At 40.1% G+C, this 7,500-nt stretch overlaps 3 non-coding genes across 3 annotated transcripts in view; all 3 read right to left on the bottom strand.

Moving 5' to 3' along the window:
• The window catches only part of LOC149474818 (large subunit ribosomal RNA), a 4,014-nt gene extending 3,976 nt beyond the window's left edge, over positions 1–38 (bottom strand). Inside the window, exon 1 of the ribosomal RNA XR_016318288.1 lies at positions 1–38. This exon is cut by the window's left edge and continues 3,976 nt beyond it. This is a non-coding gene — a ribosomal RNA (large subunit ribosomal RNA).
• Positions 39–444: 406 nt separating this feature from the next.
• On the bottom strand, positions 445–601 carry LOC149474817 (5.8S ribosomal RNA). Its single transcript, XR_016318258.1, has one exon. It is a non-coding gene; the product is annotated as a 5.8S ribosomal RNA (ribosomal RNA).
• A 277-nt stretch (positions 602–878) lies between these two features.
• LOC149474816 (small subunit ribosomal RNA) lies at positions 879–2,783 on the bottom strand. The gene has a single exon (XR_016318274.1). It is a non-coding gene; the product is annotated as a small subunit ribosomal RNA (ribosomal RNA).
• Between the last annotated feature and the right edge of the window lie 4,717 nt (positions 2,784–7,500).

Here is a 7,500-nt window from a genome sequence, read left to right as displayed (position 1 = left end):
CTTAAATTCGGCGGGTGATCCTCCCTGATCTGAGGCCAACGATAAAAAGTGGGAGGCAGACGCGATATCCGTCAGCGCTACTACGACGCTACACGGACGTCGAGTCCGCCTACGCTTCACTTTCATATTTTATCATAATACACATCATATTATTATGACAAAAATAATATATTATACACAATAACACGCACTACGAGCGCTTTGAATGCGGCTCGGCTTATATGCGAAACAGTTCACGACACATTCTACACGAGACATATCATACGAGCGTCGCGCGAGAAGCGTCCACAACGGTTTCACACCGAGTCGCGCACACGTAGAACATAATACAGGTAAAATTTTCAAACGGATAGCGTGCACGCAATGCGCTCGCTAAACCGTCACATGCTCACACACGCGTGAAAACACGCGTGTGAACAGTGTGGATTGTTGTTTTTATACAGCCGGCCCTCAGACAGGAGTGGTCCTGGATATTTCTCCACGGACCGCAATGTGCGTTCGAAATGTCGATGTTCAAATGTGTCCTGCAGTTCACACTATGACGCGCAGTTAACTGCGTTCTTCATCGACCCGCGAGCCAAGTGATCCACCGTTCAGGGTAATAGTTTATTATAATAATGTTTTCGTTTCATAATCAAAGTGTTGTGCGCGTTCTTTTATGTAACGTTTGCGTGCGTGTACATAGGTTAAAATATGTACCGCGGCGCTTTCGCGAATCACTCTAACACGTCATACACTGACATGTTAGAGGTATTCGTTTTTTTTTTTAACGGATGCAGTCACATTCACGCGTCCCACGACACTCGTTCGTACTAATACACAAACACACACGAGGCGCGTATGCGAGTAGTGCGAGAGTGCGCAGTGCGTCGTTACGTTAATGATCCTTCCGCAGGTTCCCCTACGGAAACCTTGTTACGACTTTTACTTCCTCTAAATGATCAAGTTTGGTCAACTTCCCAGCAACGCCGACGGCCGTGAAGCCACCGCGTGTCGGTCCGAAGACCTCACTAAATCATTCAATCGGTAGTAGCGACGGGCGGTGTGTACAAAGGGCAGGGACGTAATCAACGCGAGCTTATGACTCGCGCTTACTAGGAATTCCTCGTTTATGGGGGATAATTGCAAACCCCAATCCCCAGCACGAAGGAGTTTCAACGGGTTGCCCGGGCCTCTAGGCCAGGGAGAACATGTTGATTCCTTCAGTGTAGCGCGCGTGCGGCCCAGGACATCTAAGGGCATCACAGACCTGTTATTGCTCAATCTCGTGCGGCTCAAAGCCGCCGGTCCCTCTAAGAAGAATTTTAATACGCCGCCAGTGAGTTGCGCGACCCGAGAGCCGCGCACACCTAAATGACGACGCCTATTTAGCAGGCTAGAGTCTCGTTCGTTACCGGAATTAACCAGACAAATCGCTCCACCAACTAAGAACGGCCATGCACCACCACCCACCGAATCAAGAAAGAGCTATTAATCTGTCAATCCTTCCGGTGTCCGGGCCTGGTGAGATTTCCCGTGTTGAGTCAAATTAAGCCGCAGGCTCCACTCCTGGTGGTGCCCTTCCGTCAATTCCTTTAAGTTTCAGCTTTGCAACCATACTCCCCCCGGAGTCCAAAATCTTTGGTTTCCCGGAAGCTGCCCGCCGAGCCATTGTAGTAACGTCGGCGGATCGCTAGATGACATATTTACGGTTAGAACTAGGGCGGTATCTAATCGCCTTCGAACCTCTAACTTTCGTTCTTGATTGATGAAAACACCTTTGGCAAATGCTTTCGCTGATGTTCGTCTTGCGACGATCCAAGAATTTCACCTCTAACGTCGCAATACGAATGCCCCCAGTTATCCCTATTAATCATTACCTCGGAGTTCTGAAAACCAACAAAATAGAACCGAGATCATATTCTATTATTCCATGCACGAAATATTCAAGCGGCATTTTGAGCCCGCTTTGAGCACTCTAATTTGTTCAAAGTAAAATTGTCGGCCCACCTCGACACTCACTGAAGAGCACCGCGATAGGATTTTGATATTGAACCGGCTTTTAACGACCGGCTCACCGACGATATGCTCCGCAAACGTGTCAGTATCACCGCGGATGCGGTGCACCGACAGCGCGGCGCACAAATGCAACTACGAGCTTTTTAACCGCAACAATTTTAGTATACGCTATTGGAGCTGGAATTACCGCGGCTGCTGGCACCAGACTTGCCCTCCAATTGTTCCTCGTTAAAATATTTAAAGTGTACTCATTCCGATTACGAGGCCTCGTAAGAGTCCCGTATCGTTATTTTTCGTCACTACCTCCCCGTGCCGGGAGTGGGTAATTTGCGCGCCTGCTGCCTTCCTTGGATGTGGTAGCCGTTTCTCAGGCTCCCTCTCCGGAATCGAACCCTGATTCCCCGTTACCCGTGACAACCATGGTAGTCGCAGAAACTACCATCGAAAGTTGATAAGGCAGACATTTGAAAGATGCGTCGCCGGTACTGGACCATGCGATCGGCAAAAGTTATCCAGATTCATCAAAATTAACGACTTCAGACGCCAGGCCCTCCGTCGATTGGTTTTGATCTAATAAAAGCACTCATTCCATCACTGGTCAGAGTTCTGATTGCATGTATTAGCTCTAGAATTACCACAGTTATCCAAGTAACTGAGTAAGATCTAAGGAACCAAAACTGATATATTGAGCCATTCGCGGTATCGCCTTAATACGGCTTGCACTGAGACATGCATGGCTTAATCTTTGAGACAAGCATATAACTACTGGCAGGATCAACCAGGGAGCTAACTAAAGCTTCCGCTAGAGCCTCAAACGTAACACGACGATGCCGCCGCGACGTTTGCTTCTCTATATAATTATATTATGTGCGCGAGGCGTGTTTAAATAACATGATATGTGACGGCGGCGACCGTCACACGCACACTATTCACACACACACACGGGCGCGCACACGTGGATAAATCTGAACACAGTCAGTTTAACCGTTGAAAGTATCATCTTAACGAGACACCCCTCAACAATTCCCATTCGCATCAAGCGAAGGAAAAATTTTAATATCGGTCAACTTTTATGACGCAAACGATCAATCTACGCACGGAGAGTGGAAGGATCGAAAATTGCGACCAAGTTTTGGAATATACGTGTGTTTCACACACACACGTATAAACATCTGATAAAAGCCCATTGGTACATCACAAACGTGTGCGATGTGAGCATTAAAAATTTTCATACTGCCGTTCAATAGTCGTAGTATATTTTTCACGGTCTGCGCTCCGAGAGTGTATCAAGATGCGTAATATTTATTACACTACACATATAAAATACAATCTACGAAACTGACAATCTATCAAACCGTCGGCAGACGCAATGTTACTACAGCTACTACTACTTCTTCTTCTACTACTACTACTACTACCACACTACTGAACACTGATCTTCTGATTTGAAGAGTTTTTGTTGTTCCATAAAATACTAAAGATTAAAAACTGTATCGCGCCGTTTGCACAACACACGCTTTTATAATATATCATCTTTGGTCTTTTATTATTTTATAGAACTAACACTACTCTACAATTCTGTCAGACTCACCACCAAACACCAACCCCAACCCCACATCAACGCCACACCGACACGCGAACTGCGGCAACGAGCAGAGCGCAGAGCACACACGGGCGACGCGGTACAACAGCGACGAAATAATGATACATACACATACGTACAATCTCTCGCTGCTGCGCACGCGCATCGCCCCCCGTCTTCGCTAGCCTCGCGCACCGATTGTCTCGCATCCCGGCAATGGTGTTTCTGCTTGTTTAATTTTTCACGTATCACGCACGGCATATGTACATACATACATACATACATACATACATACGCCGCGCGCGACTAACGCCTCGTGTTTTCAAGGTCAAGTCAAAAAACTTTGTACGCGTGCAGTTACGGCGTGCAGTCGTCAAAAATAATTCATGATTATAAATTTCGTGGTCCATATTAAATAAATTATAAACAACAACAACAACAACAACAACAACGACAAAAGAGGGCGTTAATTTTTGATAGACATAAATTTGAACCTCAATGTAATAATAGTTAGGTTTGTGTGTAGGTTAGGTTAGGTTAGGTTAGCTTTTTAAAACTAAATTATTTCTGGCCACGAAATTTATAATCATAATATTAGCTACATTTCGTTTCTCTTTTCTCAGAAAATTCGAAAATTTTAAAATTCGAAAAAATTCGGCTATTCAACAACAACAACAAAAACAAAAGAGGGCGTTCATTTTTGATAGACATAAATTTGAACCTCAATGTAATAATAGTTAGGTTTCTGTGTGACGATTTAATAGTTAGGTTTGTGTTTAGGTTAGGTTAGGTTAGGTAAGGTTAGGTTAGGTTAGGTTAGGTTAGGTTAGGTTAGCCTTTTAAATCTAAATTATTTCTGGCCACGAAATTTTTAATCATAATATTAGCTGTTTCGTTTCTCTTTTCTCAGAAAATTCGAAAATTTAAAATTCGAAAAAATTCGGCTAAATTAAAATACACCTTCCTATTTTTACCCCTTCTAAGAAACAAACATTTTGTACTCAACCGTTTTCATATTTAACAGGATTTCTAATTAAGAACACATACCGCAGAATAAACATGCCCAGTATTTTTCCTATTTCGGAGTTATACCACCGTATTAGGATAATTCGTATCGTATTACGGCGGTATTTTATTTCTTATTTTTTGGGTAAAAAATGACTTACAAAATATATGAAGCAAGCTATTTAAATAGTGGGTGTAATAGTAGGAAAATGCTATAAACAATACAACATACAAACTTGAACGGCTTATTAAGACGAAAAACTTAGTTTATAAAATACTAGCTTATGAATAGTAAATGTTGTGTACTATGTATATTGTAAATGTAATATGTAGGAAGACTCATCTTTCAACATTAACCGTATTAAGCTAAGTCTCTACTACATGACCCATTCTGGAGACCTTAAGATGACTAAGCAAGTAATCATAAGTTCTAGAGTGGGGAACAGTTAAGAAAACACCGATTTAGAAATTAATTTTATTCAACACGGACATTTGCTAAGGCATTCTATACATGAATTACTTTATTACGTAAATTATACGCTAAAATTATTCCTTGACATGTCCAGATGATCATATCGAAAGTCCCCAAGCGTGGGGGGGGGGGGGGGGTTATGCTGAGCGGGTAGTAGGGGGGTCAAAGGACCTTTATTTAGATTTTTGCTCATAAGTCTAAAACCTGCACAAATAGCATTATGGTTACTTCTAGGTAAATTTTCTATTTATAACATCTATTTTTCATATGTACCACGAGCGAAGCCGGGGCGGACCGCTAGTATATATATATAATATATCAAGCGGCATATCAAATGACGTGTGAATTACAATAAGTCATGTTTTATCAAAATCGGTTAATCTGTTTATTACATATAGGGCACCTTAGGGGTGATAGTGGGGATAAATAATCCAAATGGAGTAGCAAACGAAAGGATACATGTACATAATATATAGGTATGATTAGACATGGTTAAGATCAAAATCGGTTCTGCCATTTACTAGGGGTGAAAGGGAAAAGTTGAAAGTCTGTGAAAGTAGAAGGATATGGGAGCGGGAGAATAACCACATCCTGGAAATTTTGAACTCTTCTGTACCTAAGTTTTATAGCTCAGTTTAGTAATAAATTTTACTAACAGTTCTTTTGTGTTATTATTTATTTTATTTCTTAACTGTTCCATAATAATCTGTAAGTACCTACTTATAATTTAGTTGTATATGATAGTACGTGTTTCAAGACGTGTTTACTCAATAGTTATTGTGTGTTAAGTATAAGTAGTAACTACTATATGCAGTCACTATTCCACGCGGACGAAGTCGCGGGCACAGCTAGTATAATAATAACAACAAATAATTGATGGATAAATAACCATACCTTTCAATGCTGCCTGCCGTTCAATTTTCTCGGTTTTGGAGACGGTTTTTAATTTGTGTGTGCACATGCACATTTTTGTGGTTATCCTAAAAACGAATTCATAATAAATTATATACCATTATGATTTAGCTCGATATTTTTATAAATGTTACATAATTTTTTTCACTCACAACCATTTTATTATATTAATATAACAACGCAATGCAATTTCATGTACTATCTTTGAATCAATATCATATTTATTTCGACAGACATCGTCAGTTTGATTTATTGGTGTCAATTAAAAAAAATAAAAAAGTTTAACACAAATAAGGTTTCATATCTTTAATTAAAATATTAAATAAAATCCTCCTTGATGATTCCCAATTCGACTGTAGTCTGTACTGTTATTTTACCTCAGCCTTATGTGATTTAAAAAAAAAAATGCCAAATGTAAACATCTAAATGATTCACCGCATGTTCACCGCCCACTGTGTGGAGGGGACGCTTACGCTCCACGGTATTGGCCGTTAACCAAAAGTGCTAGCTCGCATTACGAACCGACGGCCGTAACGCCGTGTGGCGCGATCTGGACCGGTTTTATACAGAAACGGAAAAAAAGTACGGAGTATACAGACTACAGTTTCAATTTTGAACAACAGCAGTGAGAAAAAAAAAAAAACCTAAAGTTGTAATTTTGAAATTCGAATTTCGAATTATACGTTCAACAATAATTATTATTTACGTTGGTCATTTGCGGGTATGATTTATTTTATTTTATTTACAAACTAGGGCTTCGCCCGTGGTACATATTATTTCGCAATAAAAAAAAGTAGCCTATGTTCTTTCTCAGCGTCTAAAGATTGTCTGTGCCAAATTTCATCACAATCGGTCCAGTAGTTTTGATGATGAGCCTATTCATTAACAAACAAAGTTTTCCTCTTTATAATATTAGTGTAGATACAATATTATGATTGTCAGATCTACCAACCCGATATGCACACAACATTTCATGAGAATCGGTCGAGCCGTTTCGTAGGTGTTTAACTTTAATTGGTTTAGATTATACAGAAGAATAATCTAAAAATCTATATATTATGTAGGTAGGTAGGTAGGTAGGTAGGTAGGTACGTACAATATAAAAATGAGACCCGTTTCGCGTTGTCACGGCATCACGTGTGAACGGCTGAACCGATTTCGATAATTCTTTCTTATCAAGTATATTCCTTGAAGTACGATTACGTACGGTTCTTATGTAGAGAAAACGTAAATTTAATTGATATACCACTTAAAAATTAATATTAATTATTAAATGGAGAAATAATTAAACTTGTAGGTACAGTTAATTTAAAGTTTTTTTTATTTTTTTTTTTTAGTAACTGTTTAACAAATAAGTGGTAGATTGATTAGCTATCGCCCGCGGCTGTGCCTGCATTGTTCAGAACTTAACAAATTATATATACTTACTAAAAGCTTCCTCGAGATGCAGTCTATCTATTGAAATAAACCGCATCAAAATCGGTTCTCTAGTTTTAATTATACAAATTTATATAGGGAAAATAGCACACAC

Source organism: Colias philodice, unplaced genomic scaffold (assembly GCF_061535455.1).
Source record: "Colias philodice isolate Cphi_HAF_F1 unplaced genomic scaffold, ilColPhil1 Martin Lab GWU primary ptg000018l_1:14663442-14930425, whole genome shotgun sequence".
In the NCBI taxonomy this organism is placed as follows: domain Eukaryota; kingdom Metazoa; phylum Arthropoda; class Insecta; order Lepidoptera; family Pieridae; genus Colias; species Colias philodice.
This window is presented reverse-complemented; position numbering and strand designations above follow the sequence as displayed.